The following is a 25,270-nucleotide window of genomic DNA, read 5'->3' as shown; positions in this document are numbered from 1 at the left end:
CTGATGAATTCTCCATCTTCTCTTTCATACTTCCTCACTTCAATGAAGGCCTTTATTCCTACCATCCTCTATCCAGCTTCTGACTCCAGTCAGAAGGAAATCTCAAACACTGCCTGCCAACCTTGGCTTATCACGGTCACTTCTTTGTGTGCTATCTCATATGTATATTTTGTTTATTTGATGTTTCTTTCGGTGTCAGTCCCCTAGAACCTTTTGTTTACATATGTGCAACACCACCTACCAATAAGACCACTAACTTTAAATATTTTTATCACTGTAAAACCGGTGAAAGAGATCAGCTGGTCTATAGCAATCATCTTGGCTCCTATAGTCAGTGAAGACAACTAACATCTCCAGAGACATTTGTTACTGATATCAAATGGCTGAAATAAATAAGAAAATATCTTATATCAAGAGAATTCACAATTGTAGAACTGGACCCATTGTTTGTGTTAAGATAAATTAAAACACTAACAAGATTTTATTTTATTCTATCACCCCACATTTCCATCCACTTATAACTATATAGGTTTTTGGATAATTTTTCATTTTAAGGATTAAAATTTGCAATACCTGGTCCCTATACAACAGTGATTTCTTGACAAGTGAAGAAAAAAAAAAAAAACAAACCCAAAACCAAACCAAAACAAAAACCAACCAACTAAACAACCAAAAAGCACACAAAAGCCCTCAAACTAAACCATTTTCACCACCATTTATATAGCCAAAATAAAACATGTATTTCTCTTAGGTCACTGATATCTACATTCAAGAAAGTAATTTTTTTTAATTAATAATTGTAATTATTGATAAAAATGTGAGCTTTTAAGTACTTGTAGAGAATTCAGAAATTTGAACTTAATATTTGTAAGTTTCATTACAGAACTGTTAATCCTTACTAGTGAGTGCTACATAACCAAGAAATGCTTATAAGAACTCTCACAGAGTGAGGTAGGAGTAGAAATCAGTTCTAACCCAATCAACAAATTGGTTGGGTCAAATAAGACAAACAGGTCAAATAAGACAAACTTACCCAGAACTGTGACAAGCCTGAAGACTTGTAGAAACAGATACACAAACTCTACAATACAGTATCCATTGCCCTAAAATTTACAGAAAGATAAAACACCTGCAAAAGCAGCTGTATTCAATTCTGAAATCTTTGGAACTACCCAATTGTGGATCTGCTTCTGTATCTTAGCTTTCTTGCAAATTGCTTATCAGGCCTATAGCCACAAATGACATGCCATTGTCATCAGTCTGAGGTTTTGTTCCCTTGGCCACCTAAAGCAGGCTATTGTTTCTATTCCCTGATTACATTAAGTTGCATACTTCTAATTCTTCCCCAAACAAATTTAGTTTCATGATTAAGCTAATTTTGTTTCATGATTAAATGTATCTTGGCTGTGAGCCTGAAATTCACTTTCCATGAACACTTGAAAGGGCAAAACTTAACTTTCATGAATTTTCATAAAAAGGCTGTGTGGAGCGATTGGAACATAAGCAAAGAGGAATTTTATGCAAACCTTTCAGAGATGATTGGGGGAAGCATTTCTATTTGCCCTGCTTGATTGTTAATATGTATTTCTCTCTCAGTGTGTTTCTCAAGATTTTTTGTAGTTGTTGCATTTATATTACTTAATACATAAACAACAGCTACAATAACAGTGTGTGTAATGCATCAGCTACAATAGAGCATGAACTATATATATTATGTGCAAAAAAAGCATATAAAATGCTTTGATTTACAAGTCAAGCACTTACATTAGGAAGCGGCAGATCTAAAGTGATGGAAAGGAAACTTTATCCTGCTTGGCTCTCTGAACATGTGTCGGGGTAGTTTTTAATTCTATGATCATATACAGTGCTCCCTCCACAAATGTATTAACATTTATAAACCAGGATCTCAGGTTCAGTAGTGTTATGAGTTTACAGAAGTGGCATGTGATTCCACTGGTTGCATAGATTTTGTGCAAATATGCCGTGTTCCCAATAATAATCTGTAAAGATTTTAGGTTTTAGAAAAGCCTACAGATTAAGAGCTTTCCTTGTGCATTGTAGTATGTTTCAGGTGACAGATTCTACTCTCTCTTGTTTGTCAGTTGTAACTCAGAACAATGAGATTGAGCATCAGCCACAAGAAAGGTTTGAGGACTCTATATTTTATTGCAAGAAAAGGATATGCCATTTATACAATAAAGTATTTTCATCACAGATTATAAATCACTTTATAGAGAACCAATTATTATTACTTTGCTATTGTAGTCAAAACTTCTAATGATTGCTGACAGAATAATAATAATAATAATAATTTTCTCTGTGCTGCAGTAAACTGAACAATGAAAGGCTAGCAACTTTTCAAGGGAGAAAGTCACATATTTCAATACCTTGACATATCTTTACAGGCAGATGATTTTGTGGCCCCGTATGATGACCAGCTTCATACAAAGGAATCTTTATGATCAAGGTGTGCTGTTTACTCTAGAAAAATCTCTAATTGTGTTCCTGACCCTCACAGGAATCTTCCCTGGGGTTTAGCAAAATTTCAAAGCCAAAAGTTTTCAAAAAGGTTATTGTTGACTTTTGTGGGGAGGAGTTGGTTTTTAATTTGTAGCACATTCATGTGTTCACTTGGGGATCCAAAAATGGAAGCATTCCAACATTACTTCTGAAAATTATTAGCCTTATTTGATGTTTCCACCTGAAAATTTTACAAAAGTGACTTCCAATAACGACTGACACAATTCTGATTCCTACATCAAAATAACTCATAGATTTTGAAGTAGGCAAATAGATAATGCAGAATTTTGCTCATTAATTTCTCTATTATGATCTGATCTTCTGGCTGAGATACACATATTCTTAAAGTCCTTCTAAAAGATGAAACTCCATAGGAATGGAAAAAAAATTAAAATATTAAATACATAAATAAAAAACAGTTCAATACAGACATAGCATAGAAAAGTTGGGTTATACAGTGAGATGAAAAGTATTTTTGTAGTTATTCTGTGGATAATACAAAAAAAAAGTTCAAGAAGATGGCATACTTCACAGCAGAAGTAAAGGATATTCAAGTTTGCTATTAGGAAACAATAGAATTAAGCTAATTACAGAGACTGTGAGTTAAGAAGGATTTTTTTCACCTACAGATAACATCTGAGCAAATCCACGTTCATGATCAGAAAAATGCTACTCAGACCATTACCTTGATTGTCTTTTAGTCTTTACTTCCTCTCATAGCCAAAATCTACTACTCATTTGACTTCCAAATAGCCTAGCCCTAGCTAAAGTTATCAAAACAGTTTACAATAGTTTTTAATATGTACTAAACTACTAATAATGCTCTTATATTATCCTCTTTGTGATGGTTATCATAGAATGAGATGGTGCAGTTGCCACTCTTTGGTAAAATGAAATTGTTAAAACATAAGTCTGCAGGTCACAGTGATGCTTCATGCATTGACAATATTGTTTGCCTACTTCTATATGTTACCCAAGTATAAACAAAACAAGAAATATACCATTGAGAAGTCTACAAGGTCCCTAAGTACACTGCTTTAAATGTTTATATTTTGTATATTAGAATAAAATATAAATAAAATCTATATAAACCATATAAATATAAATATTTATATATATGTAAAGAAAAGACTGTGAGGTAAAGAGAAGTAGCAGGAAATATGTTAACAACCCGTAAAAGGTGACATCATGTACAATACATAGTTTGAAGAGCAACCAATGCTGTTTTTATCCTCAAGGCTTAGAATGCATCTTGCCTACAAATGCAAGTACCTTTTACAGTCCCTGCTTCAGCACTGTGAACCTTTAAATGATGTGAGCTTGTGCCTAGAAGTCTAATCTAAAGCCAGTGAAGTCAACATGAGTTTACCAGGTGTCCAAAACCAGCTTACAGTCACAGTGTAAGTCACAATAGCGTTCATAGTCTAAAAAAAGAGGAAATTTTGAAATAACACACTTGTTACAGTAAAATTGGTTTTTCAATGGACCAACACACGGTACAGAGAAGACAAATCCTATTAAACTTAGTGGATGAGTGAAAGGAGATCAGTTTATGTTTCTTCCCTGAATCCAAATTATTCTCACAGCTCGAGAAGAATCAGTGGCTGATAATGGCCTAACAACCTCTAGCACCAACAGATATGACCTCAGGTGTAGTGATAAGAATATATAATTCTGCATTCCCTGAACTCGTCTGTGTCTCCTGGAGAGTGCTGACACAGTGGGAGCTTGGTGCCACCTTGAACAGTAGAAAGCTTAAAATTTAGAAAATATTCAAAATGTACTGGGTCACACAATAATATTTACAGGAGGTTAAGATGCATTTTGTATTACTGAGGAAGAAAACTTACAAGAAAGGAACAGTTATTTCAAAGTTTAACATGTATGACACGCTGGGAATAAAAAAATATTTTATTTCTTAATTTGTTCATTTTATTACGTATTCTGAAACTATTCTACTGATTAGAAAAGCAAATAAATAAACAATTTCTTTCCTGGGGAGGAATAATTCTATGACTCTGGAGTCAACAGCAGAACTTCAAGTTGACTTTAGAAGAACATGGGCTAGGATCTTGCCTCAAAGCATTCAGTACATGCCTGCAGGTTATCACAGGCTGTCTTTCACAGTCATCTGCCACCAACCAAATACCTCATCATAAGGCAGCAGAAAGAAGAACAATTATCTTTTCCCATTTAGAAACAATAATTCTTTAAGTTGTACATATTTAGTTATTTCTAATTAAAATCAATTGCAGTTTAAAGACACGCTCAATCTTTCCCTAGAGAACACAATCACAATTATGATCCAGAGACTAGATAGGAAACAGTAAGATGGAGAATAACCCTTTTATTTTAAACAGGCCCTCATATATAAATTATTTGCCCCCACAGAGCAATTAAACAGCAGCTGAATATTTCTCTTTCCAGGCTAAGGATGGCAGGAAGCAGACATGGCAAAAATTTATTTCTGTTTTGTTAAGCGCATCCTTATTTAAATCCTGAAATGCTATTACATTTCAAAAAATACTTTTTTATAATCTTAAAAAAACTAAAATGATCTCTTCAGAGTATATCAATCCTCTAAGGCAGAGAGAAGCTGTGGGAAGCCATTCCCTCATGAGTTGCAGGCAAGTACTCAGAGATTTCTTGCATAGGGAATGCTGTAGCCCTCTGGTGCAATAATTAGATACAGGATGACACAGACAGAGTGGCTGAAATCATGGCAGCTGCAGAGGGGCTGTGAAGATGATCTCTGCCTGCCCCTGGGCAGCTGGACTTCAGACATGTACTGCAAGAGGCCTCAGCATTCCAGCTGCACTGTATTAGCACAAACTGACTTCTGGAATGCATACCCAGCCAGACTTTCCCATGCCTGATCTTAGACTTGGGATGGAAAGCCTTATAAAGGCTGACGAGTTTCCATTTGGTTGTTGCTTTGGAACTCTAATAATGAACGAATGAATCAATGAATGAATCAATGAATGAGTGAAAGGCAGATCTCAAAGTCCCAGAAGAAATTGGCATAGAACACCTTTCAAAAGTGAGCTTTCTAATTTTCACTTCAGCAATGCTTCTTCTGAGAATTATGTTAAATAAAACTTCCTGAAGGAAGAAGTGAATGACCAGCAAGTCACCTTTCCTTTTTCACACCATAAGCCTGACACAAAACACTTACACTTGATTTCAATCAGCTTTGGGAAAGATACCTGGTTAGGCAATTTTTGGAGCCATATCTGTAGCCCCTAATTCCCTCTGTCACCAGTAAGTTTTATCTGCACAGACTGGTTTCAGAACATCAAGATCTGAGCCCTTGTTCACCCACTCAGATTTATGAATACAAACACACCCACAGGCCCGGACACTTAAAGTGGGATATTAATTCTCAAGAGAGGCAAGTTCCTATCATGGGATTTATGTCACCCTCCCTAGTGAAGGCAGTATAATCTATACAGCTCATTTAGAAGCAAGTAAATTCCCTTTAACAGTATTTTCCCAATTCACTATTGCCCTGCTGACTCCTTTGTGTGAGACAGTTTTTCCTCCAACCTGCAGTCCCAGTCTGCCCATCTGCAGATGATGTTAGCTCCAAGAGATACAACCCTCTGAAGAAAACATAAAACTGTAATTCCTAAAGAAATCCTCAGAAACTTACCTGGCTACTGATCAAATGGAGTAGGAGTTCCTAGCACAATTTCTGTCCTGATAACTTGGGTTTTGACATAAGCCCTAGAAAAGATGCATGCTGTCTGTGGATGGAAATCCTCTGTGACACCATCAGACATGTTACAAAAACATGCTGAATAACAACTAAATTCAGCTTAAGAGAAAAAGATAATTGGCATGATGATTTTCACAGACATGATGAAAAAAAGACCATGTGCAGCTACTCATGCCACTGTGTACAGCTTGGTTTTTACATGAGAAATCAAGATAATACTTTAAGGAGGCAATTACTGTGGTATTTCACATACAGTAACCTATATATAAAAAGCATTAGTGTTATAGATTATGGCCAGCCCTGCTTTTACATGATTTACATTATTTTCCCTTGGCTTCTTATTCTGGATACTATTAAACACCTTTTGGTTTATACTGTTTTAACTTGTACCCATCTTTGAGGGATTATAACAAGGAGAGTTTTGCTTAATAGTGTCTCATTCTCAGTAACACTTAGAAGTTACACCTAATTAAGGGATCAATGAGACCAACAATTTCTACTTACACTTAAATAAAAATTAGGAGTTTGCAGACAGTGCAAATAAATTCAAATTACTGTATGCAGTAAAGCTGAGGTACATATTACAAGCAATACCACAAAAAAAAAAAAAAAAAAAAAAAAGGCAAAACCCTTGAGCAAGGGCGTATTAAATAGAAATTTTATTTACACTCTATTTTAGTGCATATAAAGAAAAGGATAGGAGAAACAACACAAAGACTGCTAAGCACCGTGGACAATTTCTACCAATCTTAAGATTCTCAAAGTTAAACTTCCTGTCCAGGTTGGGTGGCTCTCTGAGCCGAAGGGAAGCTGGAATGGGGACAGCTCTGGTGATTCACGTGTCATGGACCAGGGATATTTCAAGCATTTTGATGTAACTTCTGGAGTTCACAGGTTCATTTATTGTACAACTCCTGTCTGTAAGCTCCTCCACAAAAGTAGGACATGCGGCCTAATCACCTTTATCAACGAGCACTAATGGTAAATAGTAATTTTGTCCCACATAAAACAAGCACTGATAAGAGACTGTCATTTACAGTGGTGGTCTGGCTAGATGCTTGAGGTCAGCTGGTAGGTAAATTATTATAAATTCCACAGAGGAATTATAAATCCTTGCATTCCATTTAGCCTATAAGGATGGTAATTACAGTTATTAATATTACTTGCTTTTCAACTCTCTTGACCAATGCAGTCCCAAACCTTGATGCCAAGAGAGAACATTATTAATACCATGGAAAGTGTTCTACTGGAGTCGGTAGTAAGACAAAAATAGCATTAGAAAACACAATAACACAGAAAAAGGAAGAGTTTCAAAAACTCACAAAAAAAAATGCGCTTTTTCTGTCAAGATATACAGTTAACCATAGATTGCTCTTTCAAATATTGTGCAGATTAAAAAATTGAAACTCAAACCAGAACTCAACAGTCCAGGAACGTCAGGAGATGCCAGAAAGAACATTTAGGAATTAGATGTCTTTAATGGATGTCTACCATATCTTAAACATAAAAAAAAAAAATTTACAAATCTGATTGTTTAAATAGCTCAATACAGTTTGAACTTTAGCCATCAAGACGTTTTGACTCATTTCCACCCATCTTAATGGAAAAACAATAAAGGAAAATGATTCTCTAAACGTGGAAGGAACATTGAATATTCAGTTACTATCTGCACAGCTAATTGAATGAACCCTCCCCATTTTCTTCACAGATATGTTTTAGAGTGGTTGTTCCCAAAGCAGAATCTGGAAACCACAGCTGTCTGATGCAACCATGGTTAAATCATCTTTGACTCCTGGGAGCACCATGCTAGAAAGTACAGCTTGTTCTCATATGAGTTCAGGTGTTGACAATATGGGTGCACAGAAGTTTATGAAGGACATGGAGAGTTAAACATTCAAATAGCACAAAAACGTCAAGTCCACTATCTGGGAGTTTATGGAAATATTAGGAAGCTGGTAGATCAGAAGAAGACTAAATCCAATACATACTGCGGTTACAACAATTATTTTTTTTTCTGTGTTTTATGGTGAATCAGCATTTTTAATTATTTTTCTCAATTTTGTGTGGGCTTATTACACATTTTATGGGGTATTCTGTGGTACTGGGGTTTTTTTCCTAAGATTTAATACACAGAAGTTAGATCAAAAATGAATGAGTTGTTTTTGTTTCATACCTTTTATTATTTTTATATAATACTGTTTGTGAACACTGATTTCTGCATAATATAAGTTCACAAAATAGCAACTTGTTGTACTGAAATGGGATACTCTTGATCTGAAATAAGAATATTAATCCTCAGCCTTGCATCAAACAGTGACAAGTTTGAAACAGATTTCCTTCTCTCAGCTCCATTATGAGAGTAACAAATGTGCTTTTGCTCATTAACTTGAATAATATATCAAACAGAAAGGCCTTTAATTGTTTATTTTGCTAGCTGGAAAAGAGGCTGTGAAATTCTTGAAAAAAACGCAAGAAGCAATTTCAGCTTCCTTTTCTTCTTTGTTGTTTCTTTTTTCTGTTCTATCATTTTGCCTATACCAACCCTTTCTCCCCCAAAATTTTAGAGAAATATCTCTCAGTCCACTCTCCCTAGAACTTCTTAGGCATTTAAGAGTAGTACAGAATAAACTCACGTACTATAATAATGTCTATTATTAGTGGTTGTGGTTTGATTGTGGTGCCTTCTTTCATAAACAGTAAAAGAAACACAAATACTCATTACATTGATACAACAACTCACAGAGCAAAAGTACAAAAATAAACAAAATATAATACCAAGGGGACAGAACTCCCCACCTAGTCAGGACTTTCCAAGTAAATCAAATAGAGATCTAAAAAGCTTCACACAATGGTAGATGGGAAAAATTAACACCTCATTTAATAGCAGAAAACAAAATAGCTGTTAAAAAGTGTTCGTTTTTCCCTCTAGTTATAACAGTGGGAGCAGTTCCAGTCCTATGGGATATTTCCCAAGCCATAGAAAAAATCTGTAATTGAGGCTATAACAGAACTTTTAACTTACATTTCCACTCTCAACCACTGGCTAACAGCACTGTATTTTACTCTGAGAATCTCATCTTTTTCTACATTTTGTTTACAATTTGATTAACAAACATGGAAAATATTTAAAAAAAAAAAAAAAAAGAGAAGATTTCAAAAGGATTACAAAATCCACTTTCAGTCTCTTACAAAGTGGTTCCTGAATTACTCACAGTAAGGCAGCAATGGGCATGAAATATTTTCAGGATATAGTACAGCTAATATTCCTAAACTAGTCCTAAGAGAGCCAAAACCCAGAGGACAAATTCTATAAGATAAAAGTGTGAAACTCTTATAGAAATGTATGTGAAAATCCTATGTATAAATCTGTCCAACGAGAGAATCTGAAAAATTTCCAAGATGAAATTATTGGCATAAATGCAAGAAAAAGTGTTCCTTAAATGGAGATTCCTTTTTAGCACATTCTTTTTCTTTCCTCTGAAGTAATAGACAGCATTAATGGAGAGAACAAACTGAGTAAAATCGAAATGCTACATATTTCAATACCTGTGTGACAGCAGAAAAGATGGATGGAAATACTTTGCTGCACAAAAATATAAAAATATTAAATTTAAAAAAAATGGGGGTGAAAAGGCATTTACCAGATCCACTTATTTTAACTAGAAGAACCAAGCCTTGTTTCTCTTCTCATAGAGACCATTGATGCTGAGTAAGAACACCTGATAAAATGCCCTAGAGAAGCTTTACAACTCAACTGGCACTTACACAGTAGATAAGTCTCACTGATATCAGAGTAATCTTTCCGCAAGGATGAACAGCTCTTGAACAATTTCTCCAGGGAACAGTATTAGACACAGACTTTCTCCATCATCAGACATGATATTCAGTCCATATGTAACGTACCTGGTGTAATGATACCCAGTAGCTAATACACTGATTTTTTTTAATGTGCATTAACAGCACCAAATAATAAAAATTGATCATTTTTAAAATATATGATGGAATATGTCTTTAAGATATAGGGCTAAGATGCTCATCTCATCATCACAGTCAAACAGCTGAAACACTTCCGTCTTATTTACAGAAGTTCTACCTGATTAAAATACCATTTTTTTATTTCTGCCTTTTTCATTACTTCCTTTGTAACTGCACAAAAGAGTAATTCCTCCTGGCATATTACCCAGCTCAGTGCAAGGTCTTTTTAAAAAGACTTTTTAAAAATCTGACAAACTTAAATTTGAAAAATTTTAGACAAAAATCTGATTGTCCAGTTCCCAAATCCTGGGTACTTACTGAGAGTGTTTATTGATCTTCACTCACACCACAGGTTCCTAAACTTTGGTATCTGGTCTGAACTGGTCAACCCTGCTTCCTCAGTAATCAGTGACAGACAGTCCAAGAACTACAGAGGGTGGTTTGTTCTGTATAAATGTCTGCTTGGAATAGGATGAACCATTAGATCACTGTGTTGACATGAACTTAGACTAAATGCCTAACTTTTAGACTGATTTAGTCACGATGAATTAATTGTTTTCTCCATTCTCAGCTCCGTAAAGGATACTAGCAAAAGCAAGCAAATACACACTCTATACAGAGCAATTTCCTCCCTTGTAAAGGTATCTGTCTTCATGAGCAGTAATTAGTTACATTTCTTAACTGTATCTGTATAAAAAGAGGAAAAATATTGCCATCCTTTTACAGGTGGAAAATCTCAGGCAAAAATAGTCAATATGATCCAATAAGATTACTTGAGAAATTTAGATCCAGCTTTACTTTTTCCTTTGTTCCTTTTCTGTTATTCTTCTTTTTGGTTTTGGTTTTGGTTTTTTTTTTGTTTTTGTTTTTGTTTGGGGGTTGATTGGCTTTGGTTTTCTCTCAGTGTTCAAAAACAGCTAGGGTAAGAGCAGCCAGTTTTATTTCAGTTTCCAGAAGTAACAACTCCACACTTCTACAAACCTGGCTTCAAAGTCCTGCCTAGGTATCAACAGAGTGTGAGAAATCCAGGATTTTTGGTCAGTTGGAAGAATTAAATGCCACTCTTCACGGAAGGCTCTGGTAGAGGAAGAGACATGCATATTCACTGGCTGCAAGGCCATACCTGCTTTCTCCTGCATCCCCCTGCCCTATTTACTGCAATATGGGAGCCACGGATGCTATAGGCAATGGGCACACAAACCTGGTTCACCCTCAGAGAAGACATGTTTGGAAGTCAGAAAGGTCTAGTTCACACCCTTCTGCCCTGTCTTGACTCTTCTGTGTCTGTCATTAAAGTCTGCAGAATAACAGTTACAGAAAATGGACAAAAGAACACATGAATGTATTTAGACTCAGGAGTTTCAAGTACCTGTATTTCTGACTTTACAATCTCAATGCAGATTTTTCATGCAGATCTTGAAGGATTGTAGTAATGAAAAATCTGCTGTTTTAACCTATATCAACATTAATAATTTGGGCTTTTGGAGTCATAGCATATACCTCTCCAGCTGAGCTAACAGCAGAAGAGCTGATGACAACAAACTGAATATATTGATTAACCATTAAAAAATTGATATGATGCACACTTTAACCAGTGGATTTCAAGCCTATTCACTGACCACAGCAAAGGTTAGTAGATCTGGTTTTATAGGGAATATTCTAAAATTGCTTTTTCTGTTTATATCTCCCCAGAATCCTGTATCTATTCTTTCCATCTGCTTAAACCTTTGCCTTCTGCCTGCATATCCTCAATGGTAGTCTCTACTTCTGCTCATACCAAGGCCTCTGGTGTCCCTCCTTATCTCTCCTCCTCCTCTTCAGTCTTGCAGCTAGGAGTATTGTGCTAGTTTTGGCTGGGGAAGTTAATTTGCTTCACGGTGACTAGTATACGGCTATGTTTTGGATTTGTGTTGAAAATAGCGTTGACAATATCGAGGTTTTTTTGGTTGTGTTTTTTTTTTTGGCTAAGTAGTGCTCACATAGAGCTGCGGCCTTTTCTGCTTCTCATTCCACCACACTGGCAAGGAGCTGGGGGGGCACAGGAAGTTGAAAGGGGACACAACTGGGACAGCTGACCACAACTGACCAAAGGGATATTCTATATGATACGACATCATGCTCAGTGTACAGAGCTGGGGGAAGAAGAAGGGGGCGTTTTGAGTGGTGGCGTTTTACTTTGCAAGTCACTGTTACATGTGGTGGAGTCCTGCTCTCCTAAAGAACACCTCCGTGCCCATGCAAATCGGTGAATTAGTTGTCTTGCTTTGCTGGTGTGCAAGTTCTGTTTTCCCTATTAAATTGTCTTTATCTCAACCCATGGGTTTTCTAGCTTTTACCCTTCCAATTCTCTCCCTGATCACGCTGGTGGGGGAGTGAGCAAACAGCTGCGTGGTGCTGGGTTGGTGTCTGGGATTAAGCCACAACAAGTATGGTATATTTCTGACTTCTTTAAAAGATGCCAGTATTCTGTAGTTGCATTGGATTTGATAAATCTGAGTCTTCAACATTTTCTTAGGAAGAAGAATATGAATGAAAATGAAAAGTTAATCGATATGAAAATTAAAAGTTAGTTCACATTTTTGTGTGATACAGTCAACTGTTAGTGAATCCAACAATTAAATATTTAACTGCCAATCAGCAAATAAATATTACAAAACAGTCTTCAACAGACTATTTGAAAGTTTTAGAGATTGAGATGAGTTGATTCAATGCCTGCCAACCTAAGATTAACTGTTTACCTACTATGAAGAGGCAAATTAACTTTTCAAATGACAATGAAACAGACATGAGCAAGTAAACAATGCAGACACAGAGAGAATGGTTAGAGACAACAGTTTCTACATAATACAGCTTGCTAGTGTTCTGATACATCAGAAAAACTTGAGTAGCTACCTGAAAGTCAGTGGACTCTCATCAATGTAAAACTGGTAGGAAGACCCAAATAGGACTATTAGCTTTAGACAAAGACTAGAAATAGATGTTCAGTCTCAGAATTTCATCAGGTGAATCAGTCAAAGGCTTACCAATAATAAACATGGACCTGTAAAGAGATACAAGTTATTAAATATACATGAGTGAAGTTAAAGACAGTAGGATGAAGAAGAAAGGAAGAAAAATCAAGTTCAGTGAAGAGGCAAATACAGAATAGAAAAGTTTGAAATGGAAAGTTCATTATATTGACTAATTGGGTTCTAAAATGTCAGAAGAAATTAGGTCTTAATGAATAGAATTATGCACATAAGAAAAAATATGTGTTACTATTAACAAGGAGAGAGTTTACATTAGTTTTTAGGTAACTGCTAGGAACATCCAAAGTCAGGATCTCAAAAAATAGATCCTGAAGTTACTGTGCATATTTGTGCATATGTTGTGCTCAGAGACTCTCAGTAATATTGAGAATGGAACTGAAAACAACATAGTCATCATGTCATTACGACAGTTTATAAACATATGTTAAACCCACATGCTGAATACTGTGTGCAGTATCCAAAAGAGCAAACCAGGAAAACTAGAGAATAGCAAAGATGATCAGAGGCATACAATTTTTTCAGTCTGGGAAAGGTTACATAGCAGACTTTTGAGCTTGGAAAAGATGTAACTTTGTCTACACAATTATTGAGAGGATGAGTAAGGTGAATAAAAAATAACCATCTGCTATCTCTTGATGCAAAAGAGCAAGGGGGCATTAGGTAGCAGAAAGAACTGCTTTCTAGAAAACTCACACTAAAGCTGTGGAACTCATTCCCACAGCAAATGAAAGACTAAATGAGTTCAAAAATTATAACCTAGGATAATGTTATACATTTGGCAATCGTGAATGGTGGTCTGTATGGCGTATCTGTCTGATTCCCAAAAGCTGGTACAGTTGGATTTGATGATCCTTGTGGGTCTCGTCATTATCCCCTACAACCCCTTTTCATTTCTGCTGCCAGGAGCACAGTAACTCTAACAATAGAGTCCAAAGAGCCTGTAGACAATGGTGCTGATGGCCCTGTGCAGGTGATCCACAGGGAAGACTGCAGTAAAGGGCAAAGAGTGCTTCCCTTCCCTCTGATGCTTTCCAATAGCCCGTCACAGTCCACCACTCTCTGCTTTAGAGGGCTAATTATTTTCCCTACAATCTCCACTTTCTATTATCATTCCCTCTTACTGTTATTAAAATTAACTTTATGGTAATATCAAGACAATTCAGCGTTATGCCACAAGAACAATCCTGAACCTTCTTCCTGCCTATGAATACCCTGTACTGCACAAGCTGATTGTTAGATCTCAGGGAATTCTGTAAGTCCAATTGTTCATATAACTGTCCTGGACAGAGGAAATGAATCACATGCAAATAGAGCAAATGTTTACATATATATTCATAGTATTTACCTGTCTTTAATTACAAACTTGAAAATATTAATTATTTCCTACAAAATAATTATTTCCAAAAAGCTTACTATTAAACGACAAAGGAACCAGAACAAAGAGATGAAAATAAACTATAGGCCTACAGGAAGAAGAAAGCAGGGGAAAACAAAACAAAACAAAACAGAAGGGGAACAAAGACTGAACTCGAGCCAAAAGAAAAGAAATAGAAAGGAAAAAAACTTATGAACATTAAAAAAATAAAATAAATTACTGACAGAAACATAAAAAAGCAGAAAAGTGAGTTGTAGTATTTTCCAGGTTTTTTGTCCTACTTTCCCAAGAATAGAAACAAAATAATTTGAAATAAAAAATGCTTTAAATTTTTTTTTTTTTTTTGCATTAGGCAGAATTTTTATTATTTCTTTAAGAGCCATGGGGAAATTGTAGAAATCAGAATCATAGAACAGTCTGGGTAGGAAGCAAGACCCCATTAAAGGTCACCTAGTGCAACATTCCTGCAATAAGTAGGGACACCTTCAACTAAGGTTGGTCAGACCCCCATCAAACCTTGCCATGAATTTTTTAGGTATCAGGCATCTTTCAAATAGTGACTCATAGGAACAAGGTACAGAAATTACCTCCAGTCCAAACACATAGTAACTTTTCCCTCATTTACCCCACCCACCCTAGCAGGTTGGCTTCTCTCAGTGGAGAGAAGTGAGATTTTCTGTTACATTCAAGGAATGTCCTAGAGCCTACTTTTTCACCAGAGTGCAAAAATAAATAACACAGAGCACTATGCAGGTTCACTTCCCAAATTAGCAGGACCAGAGACAGTCCAGTGAAGGTGCAGCCTCATACTCGGAGTTTGGAACCAGTTGTCAGTTTATGACAATCCAATTTCTTCACACATAGTTTTCAAATGTAAAATGGAACTGACTAGATGAGAAGTCTGTGCATGTCAGAGAATACTCAGGGTGTATAGAAATGATGTCTTGAATAGGCTGGGTGAGAAGTATATTCCTTTTGATTGTTGTCTCTTTCTTTTTAATGTTCTCAGAAAACGGCTGTATCTTTCAGAGTCTCTCAAGGATTTTTAGATAAAAAGAGAGGTTTTATCTTTGCATGTCTATAAGCAGTGAAAAACTCCAGAGACTGAAACCTACAGGCAATTCAAATAAACTAAATCCGATCAAGGTAATATCAATGCCAGAATTAGAAGAAAACCCAGAGAGAATATCAATAACAACATTAAAACAGCAGGTTTCAACTGGAATCAATAGGCAGTATAAACAGAAAAAATTAAGTCACAAAGTGATAGTAGATAAAAGCTCCCCACTCATTAAAATTCTGTTTGTCTTTGTGTCTTTTTATCAATGTACCTATATATCTATGCAAGTGTATCAAAGTTTATAATGTAAAAGAATGATGAAATAATCTAATTAATTTCCGGTGTCATTTCACATATTTCTTTCAAGTTAAAACTGCAATATTAATAATGGTTTGCAATTTAATAAAATATCTCTATGTCCTATTAACTTCTATATCTGCTTGTTATAAAGCCCTTTTTTATCAAATAGCTAAACTTCAAAAGATTTCTGCTTTGATCTGAAATGAAAAAATGAGGTTCATTCCATTTGTACAGAATAACCTCACTATATCTTACAGAAAGACAGTTGTCTGTTACTGCCTTTCTGTTTCAAAATACACTGTAACTTGGGCAAGAAGAAAAATATTGAAGAGAAGACTAAGCTTTATGAAGACACATTATAATGGGGCTGAGGCTGTGTCTTAAAATTTATGATGGCTGCAGCAAGTAGAATATTCTTTCTACTTGAAAAACAATAAAAGTTTCAGGAATGAAATGTGTAGGTATTTACAGGTGCGCTTAATGCTCTGCGAGTTAGCTTTCATGGTTTATTTTTACTTTCAGGATTGAGAGTTTAACAATATGTTAATGATTTTCTGAGAGCTTTCCTTTCCCATAGGAGAAAAAAAATACTTGATAAATATGGTAAGGAGGAAATACTCTAAATTTAAGCTGTTTATGGAATTTATATCCCAAGTCAACATTTCAGAAGATGCCAGACCAGATAATCAGAGGGCACAGTAACAATCCTTACCTGACTAAAACACCCTATTGATATTATTCAAATTTTGACCCAAAAGAGAGCTCAGAACTGGGTCTAAATTAATATCTGAATTACATATCTGAAACTCACATGATTCCTGGATGACAGAAAAAAGCATCATTTTCTATATATTCCTTAACCTAGAGCCTTTGTAAAGAAATACCACAAACCACAGTCAACATTATCACTTCAGTCAGAACACCCTTTTCAGTGGGTCCTTTAAAAATTGTTGGTGAGTGAATTGGAAGGAAAGTTCAGGGAAAGGCAGGTAAAGCTGATTGTAGCTATTTTGTAGTATGGCAGGCAGTGTGAAAAGGGTTGGTCAGGGCTACGGTAAAAGTAGTATTTCTTGTCAGCTTATCGTCCAATAACACTCCTTATGCTGGAGGTTACAGGTATCCTTCACTGACAAAGGGCAGAATGGATCCGTTCTACCCAGCTGAGGTCTGTAGCTGTGTCAATAAAGGCAATTTATCCACTGGTACACATCTGCAGTTCCTCCTCCTATCTTCTATCCCCCTTATGCATAACCACATGACCTCAAATCACCCACTGGTTCTCCACTTTAAGTATAATTAATTCATACACTAATAGCTCACTGTATGTGTTGTAGTCCCCTCCAAGTAACTTCCCTACAATAGCACCTTCTACTCTTGCATTGTCCTATGCCTACCCCTGCTTGCACCACCAAGCCAGATGCATACAGAGTTATTTATGTGCTGAACGGTCAAGCACTGACTTCCTCTCAAGCCCCTGTCTGCTTTGAAAGTACCTGCTATACCAGATTTTCTAACTGAGAAAGTGGCTTAGAGTAACTTTCCCTGAGGAATGTATGCAGGACTGGTTGTGAAGGAATTTGACAAGGAGGGAGACATGATGGCTGCTATCCAAGAATCTTAAAAGTGTTCATTCCAGTTTTCATAAGCTTTCTATCCTTTGTGATCTGTTCAGTAGTAACAGTGAACAAGAACACTGACATGGACCAACCCTCCATATTACCCTTTCAGCAATCCTTAGAAATCGCTTGTCACAATGGGGCTGGAATATACAATTGAATTTACGGCTAATTTAAACTTCTGGTCTTGTAGTTAACAGTGGTTTAAAGTTAATTGATATAGATTTATTAATTAACTGTCCAGAGGAAGTTTTATAGCTGATACTGTTGTTTTCCCTGGAAATAGTGCATTGTGTAAAAGACAAAAGATCAGCTACACAAACATGATGCTGTTATCTGTTTGTCTACTTGTTTTATCTCATATGAAAATCAGCATTACCATTCTGAGTCAGATGTTCTCATTAATGTGATTCCCATCGTGAAACTGAAAATACACAAGCTATCAACACTTCTAAAACTCTCTTTGTTCCTATCACAAACATGCTCTTAAGAATGCCAGCCCCACAAAACTTGTGAATGTTCTTACAAGGATCGGTCTTACTTGTCTAAGAATAGGAAAAGAGCTGTAAAAAGTCCTGGGGTACCTACCGTAGATTTTGAGTACATCTCCCAGAGTCAAGATCTTCAGAACCTCTGCTACCTCCATCCTAACCTAAATGTAAGCAAAGGTCTCACCTATTTTTTTCATTTGGCAGACCCAGACTAATTAGTACTTCTGGAAAATGTCCTCTGAATCAAACCTTACACAAAACAAGGCGTAGGAAACTAACACCTCTTTTGCACAAAGAATTCTTTCATTTTAAGGTGCCATTTAGGAGAACAAAAATAAAAAAAAAAAATATCCTATCTTGCATTTGATACCAAGAAAACTTTATCACCTTGAGAACAGTCAGGCTGCAGAGCAGGTTACCTAGAAAGACTGTGCAGTCCCCATTTCAGAAAATTTTCAGGATGCAACTGGATAAATCACTATGCATTCTGATTTCATCCCATGGTTGACCATGCTCTGAGCAGGAAGTTGGACTGGAGACTTCCTGAGATCTTCTATAACCTATGTTATCCTGCATCTATTATATGAATATGTATTACTTGCATTCCCTCTTATTGATTGCTTGCTGTCAAAGCTAATGGGATCCTCAAATATGCTTTGAATCAGGAAGCAAGAATGCAGCAGTGGACTGGTTTGGGGCATGCTGTCCCTTTGAGAATTCATATAAGCTTGGCTGAGATTTAAGACACTGGAAATCATCATTTGAATATCAACAGCAGAAGACTTAGAAATGGTGCAGTAAGGTCTCCATGCAGTCCTTCTGCATGGACCACACTAACACGAAATGCCCTCCCCACCATTACTGGATGCCTTCTAATCACAGTCTCCAATGGTTAAAAAGTTTCTCATATTTCCCACAATATAAAGCAAATTTCTGATCATTTCTGTTGTTCAGATTATATTTCACATTTCAATCCATGTGAAATGCTTATTCAGCTGCTAAATAAAGTACTTTTCTATGTGAGTAAACATTGCAGAATCTGACTCAGAGCAAATTACTTATTTAATGCACTTAGCCATATTTTCTGTTCACAAATTTTTCCTAATGTACAGCATTTAAAACAGAGCTATTTTCTCTTTTCTAGTGGCATTTCAGTTCGTGTTGTCTCCCCGGTTGGTTAATGATAAATGAGCACCCTTTACAGATGGTCTGCATGCAAACCTCCTCATCAGTAGAGTCTGGGGCATTTCAAGGAGGGTTTGGCATTCACCTGGTTCCTTACCAGTGCTATTATTACCATCTGCAGCTATTTATAACAGAGAGCAGATCATCTTTGTTTGTTAAAAAAAATACACATGGGAAGAAGACTGATGCTTGCCAGGCTCTGCAAGTGAAAACTGGGAACCCAGACACTGGGCTCACTCAGAGAGGAGGCTTTTGAGGAGAACTTCCATTTTTCTCCACAGTTCCTTGGTGAAAACACAGAACTGAAGGGTAGCCAGGAGAATTCAGTACCACAAGTTCACTTGAGGACTTGTTAAAAATATAATTCCTTTGTTTTTTAAGAAGAAGAGACTCTCCAGCAGCGCAATACCTAATTTTCTTTTGTTAAGGCCCTGATATCAAGTGTTTGATAGAAAAATACAAGCATTGTTGGAAATGCATTCCTGGAACTGTAAGAGGTAAATGGAATATAAATAAGTAATTTATAGCAGAACATGTGGTACACTTCTGTCATTCTAAATACAATATTTAAAATTTTTTATTAATCTAATCTCTATGCTCCTTATTATTTCTTAGACATTGACAATACAAAAAAATCACCTTCTATACCATGAGGTCTTTGCTGCAGGAATGACAGATGTGGTGAAGGCAACTTGCACTGGAAAACCAGAGGGAAAAATTGTTATATGTATATTTTAATATATTTTAATACCTCATTTCTTATTGATGTAAGAACTAAACAACAAACCCTCTACAAAGAAATTGCTCACCTCCTGACACTTTCATTAGTTCCAATCATATAAAAGGAAAATAAAATAAATTAGGTTTTTATGTGCCTTTAGTATCAGACAATGTTGCCATCATTTAAACTGAAGATGCATTGAAAGTCATAACTATGGGTCTTCTGAAAGATTACATTGTACACCCCAGCTCAGCAGCATGTCCTAGTACAACCAGTCCTGAGTAAAGTAATCCTGTGAGTCGCAGAAATTGTGCTACCTTCTTGCCTTATGGCAAAAGCATTGGAGATATTACTACTGTTTCCATCTTACTCCAGGAACGGTTCCACTTTAGCTGAAGGTCTAAACATATCTAGAATATCTTGTGGAAGTGCACTAGGTAAATAGATAATGGGTTCAAATCTTCACTTACACTTTCTTGAAGAACTCCAGAACAATTTGGGGACATTGTCTACCTATAATTTCTATTGTTAATCAATATCATACTGTCAGATGCATCGGATGACACTGTGCAGTTGTGGACTTGCCATTCTCTTTAAACAGAATAATCACAGACTGGTCCCAAAACATTGTAATTCTGTGGAGAAATTGCAGAAACTCTTTACCACCTAGCACCTCATACAGCTGGATATAGAGATGAAGTCCTGCTTTGAACAGGACCTGTGGAATACTTTAAGGACAGTAACATTTTAATCATAAGAACAGCGATGACATTTTTCATCTAATCTGTCATTTTGGACTGTTCTCAAAGGATGGGAACATGCAACATCAGAATTTTTCTTTTGGGAATATTTGACCAGAATGATATGGGATCTTCGGTTAATTTATGAAAAACATTGCTTTGACATTTAGCTAGTCATAAGGGTATAATGACTAGCCAACATCCATTATGAGCTGCTTTGTACAGAGAACTGGAATTCATTGATGTTATTTTTCATTGCATGAGATTGCCTGCAGGGTACTGTGGACTCAACCTCAGGCCAAATTATAAGCATTGTTAAAGCTGTGTTTTTCTGTAGTCTTGCAGTGCTCTTCTTTCTGTTTGTAAACCACATGAAGAAAATCTTCTTTGACTTCCCATGGTGCCAGATCACTTCATATCAAAATAGATTAATGCTAGCCAGAGCAGTTCATGTTTATGTTACAGTTTTCTCTGAGGCAGTATTTTTCTCTAATTGCAACATAAGGACATCCTCACAATCAGAGCCCAGGGTTACAGGATGATGACCATCCCTGTTAAGCCATCTGAGAGGTAACTAATAACTCCATTGAGATGAAAAGCAAGGCGTAACGCTCTGGGAGTTAATCTTAAAAGAAAATTTTTTAAATCACTATTTTCTTTCAGGTAGTTGGTGTTTTGAGTGTCTTGTAATAATGAGAAGATCCAGGGGTCAACAACCTCTGCCAAGCATTGAGACTGACTCACACATCAGTTTTATATGGTATCTTTCCACAGTTTTCAATGGAATTCCTAATACATGAATATATGTTAATAGGGTCATGCTAAAAATCTATGAGAGAAGGAATAAGGCTGACTATATATTTCCAGTCACCATAATAACTACAATTAGAGTGTTATTTGTTAACGTAGAATCTAAGCAAACAAATATTAATTTATACAATCAAAGACTTTTATATCTATTGCTTATGTTCACTTGTGAGAAAGCTAGAAACAAAATAGAACAATTAAACTTCTAGGGACTGTCATTATTTAAATGCCTGGGAATTTAGCTCACAATTCCTATTTTCTTGGTAACCATTGTTATAAAAGAAACAATCCATTCTAGAATTTATTGCTGTAATTTATATTAGGCAAGGATTTGTGATCCTTGAAATTCCCTGCTGTCTGATTTACAATACTCTTTTTCACTGTATCGTCCTTAATTTTATGTAATCAACATTTGAAAGGTTTCCTGTAATGGCTGCTCCCATACTGAACCAAGGTTATTTATCTAGTCAGAATGTTTGCACTTATCACAGTGCATTTTGTATATGCTGAATCCCAATGCTATATAATTACTTGTTTGCTTGCCTGCTCTTTTGATCAAGTCCTTCAGACATTATTGAGCTTTAGCAATCAATAGAATTTCAGGTGTCCAACAACCATTTAGCGATTTGTGAATATTGAGTGTTGGTGTATATATCCCAGATGCAAAGTAGCCAGCATGTTTATCTAATTCTTTATTTGATTTCAAGGGCAACTGTTGAAAACCTTTCATATACTCAATTATCTTCTTTCATTTGAGCACAGCAGTATCCATGCAAATATCACAATTTGTGTGGGTTTAATAACTGAACTTTTCTTTTCCACATGTACTTGTTCACTGCTTGTTCCGGATAGGGTAGGTTTTAATGTGTAGCTCTCCTTCCTGTGGATTTCTGTTAAATTTAAAGTTCTTTTTTTTGTTTTGCTGTTTAGAATCCTCCTCGTTTTTCAAGCATAATGTGTATTATGTGATGTGAGGATAAACTGCTTCAATAAATCCCATTATTCTGAAGAACAATAAAAATAACAAGTTGGTGACACTGAAACAGTGATAAATAGCATTTCTTACTTCCTTATGCTTTTAGAATCTCATTCTTGCACTTCTGAATCAACTTGAGTTCCTAGTGCTGTCAGACTAGCACTACTTGTGTTGTTTTTGTCAAAGAAAATTATGTTATTGAACATTATAATTTGTTACATTCCAAATCTTATTTAGACAATTAGTGCAACCTGTGTTATCTCTGAACATGTAACTGAAAAAATAAATGAACAGTGCATACAAAACACACCCAATGGCTCTCAAAACAAAGAGGACCTTCTTCAGGGAGATGCTATTTGAAGATAACAACACTCTGGCATCATGCCTCTCTCCATAATGCCATGAAACTAATCTTCTGTGACAGCTTTGGTGGTTGAGGGTCCCTGAGTTCCTGGAGGCAGGTGGGTTGGAGGACAATATTTTTTCCTGCAGGTAAACAGAAAATCCTGAAGATGACTTGTGAACTAAATACCTTTTAAATGGTCACAATGATTGCAGTCATCATGATTAAAGTTGTGCATCCATAGTAAGCCTGATTTTGCCCATTTACACCTTCCTAGATACTACGAACAAGAGCATAAAGTAAAGATATCAGCAAGTTCAGCCTAGGGTCAAGACAAACATTTTAACCCAAGGTTCAAAAGTTGAACTTCTCTCACTTTACAAGAAAAGGAAAGATAGACAAAAAAAGTGAAAGATCAAGACACGGAAAAATCAAGGAATCCTCAATCCTTGTGTAAGATATATAGAACTGGAAATAATGGATATAAGTTTTTAGCATTAGTATTTTCTTTGCCAACTAGATTCTAATTGAACATGAAGTAAGGAAATCAGGAGATGGGGTAGAAGAAGTCAGGAGAGGATTTTTAAGAACTCTTTTCACACCTAAAAAGTTAATGATATCTGACAGTAGGTGTCCTACTGCAAGTTGCATTTTTGCAAATCTCGAAGATAGTAGACAGTAGACAGAAATATAAAGAGTGAAAACATCATCCTCCTGCTGTCCATAAAAGCACTGCCATCATCTTCAGCACAATGGGAGCCCTTTGTGCTCTCCTCTGGCCAGCCTGGTTGGCTGCCTCACCATGAGCCAGAGGGCTCTTCTTTGCATCCTACCTTGCATCCAATTTTGCACCTTCCAGCTAAGATCCACCTGCTGCTACTGGTCTCCAATTACTGATCAGCCACTGTTCCTTAAGCTTATCAAGGTCCCAAGGGCACTGATAGACTTTAACAGCCCTGCACGGGTGCCCCCACACACACCAGGGGCCCCGTTTCAATAAAGCCTGGGGCCGTCAGTCTCTGCCTGAGCTATGCTGTAGATGTGCCTATCTGCAGGTCTGCTACAGCCATGCCCAGCTATGCATTCTGCTGGACTGGACTCTGACCCATGGGCTGACTTCCCAGCTTGACCTCTACCAGCCTCCTAACTGCAGCATCTGCCTAGTGGTCACCCTGGCTGCTACCACTGGACTGGATCCCACTTTGCCAATTTACATTCTCAGACTTGCCTCATCACCAAGTGATACCGAGTGTTCTGAATTCTCAATTGGTACCTTCCCTTGTCACTCCTAGACCCTAGAAGTGGTGCGACAGAGTCCTGGCTGGCAAGTCCCTGCCCCACTCTCTGTGTATTACTCACCTGATGAACCAACTACCACAGTCGTGGACCCATCCCACATTGTCTTATGCGTTCCTCAGTCCCAAAAATTTGCAGAAAGGCCCTCTGCAGCCCAGTCCACCAGTAGGATGTCAGGTAAAGGCATCAAATAGAGGGAGGTTGAAGAACTGGCTGGTGTTGCTTCCAGAGAGGCCAGCTTACACAGGTTCAGAGTCCCAAGTAGAGAGATGTCCTTCAGCTTGTGGACCTAATGAAACGACAGAGAAAGGAGGATGGAAACATTAAAGCTGGGTGTGGGAACATGAAGGATAAAACAAAATGAAGCTCTTTTAAGATCTTTTAAGATATTTTTTTATTATTCCAGTCAATAAATCAGGTCTTCGACTTTTCTGTTATTTTTGTCTTATAGTACTGCAATAATGCAGTAAGACTAATTCACCTCCCACTACCGCACCTGCTTGTACAGTTTAAATTAAAACCAGAAACACTGCAAATCCCACTTCACAATGCCTTTCAGTGTTCAAGACTCTGAATTAAAGGCCTCCATTGTTTAGGAGGATTATTTCATTGCCTTCTCTGGCTTCAAAGAAATAAGAATCTTCACTCACTTTTCTATTGATCCCTGTTGATCAGATTAACTTTGTTTTGGATTCCTACAGAAACAAAAGACAAATGGAAATGTTTTGAACACTTGATGTGTACAGTTTTGTTCAGTTTGTTATTATGTTACCTATTAAAAAGATGATTATTGGCTAGACAAAGAAAGAATAAACGAATTAATTTAAATTATGTTCACTAAATACCAACACTTTAAGCAATTACAAAATTATGAAATATTTCAAAATGGCATGTAATTACAGTTAATTCCATAATTAAAAGTATATATTTTATTTAACAGCACTTGTTCTTTCATAAACAATAATTAGGATTAAGAAAGGTCAGAGAACACTTCTATTTCAACACCACAAAACGCATTTCAAGCCATTCCTGCTCCCCTTATACACGTCACATTCAGTGACTTTGGTCTTTGTTATTTTATAATAAATGTCAAAGGATCTTAATCTTGGAGTGGGCCA

This window comes from Myiozetetes cayanensis, unplaced genomic scaffold (assembly GCF_022539395.1).
Source record: "Myiozetetes cayanensis isolate MyiCay16 unplaced genomic scaffold, myiCay2020 scf1, whole genome shotgun sequence".
Lineage (NCBI taxonomy): Eukaryota > Metazoa > Chordata > Aves > Passeriformes > Tyrannidae > Myiozetetes > Myiozetetes cayanensis.
The sequence above is the reverse complement of the archived record's forward strand: the minus strand, read 5'-3'. Positions refer to the sequence as shown.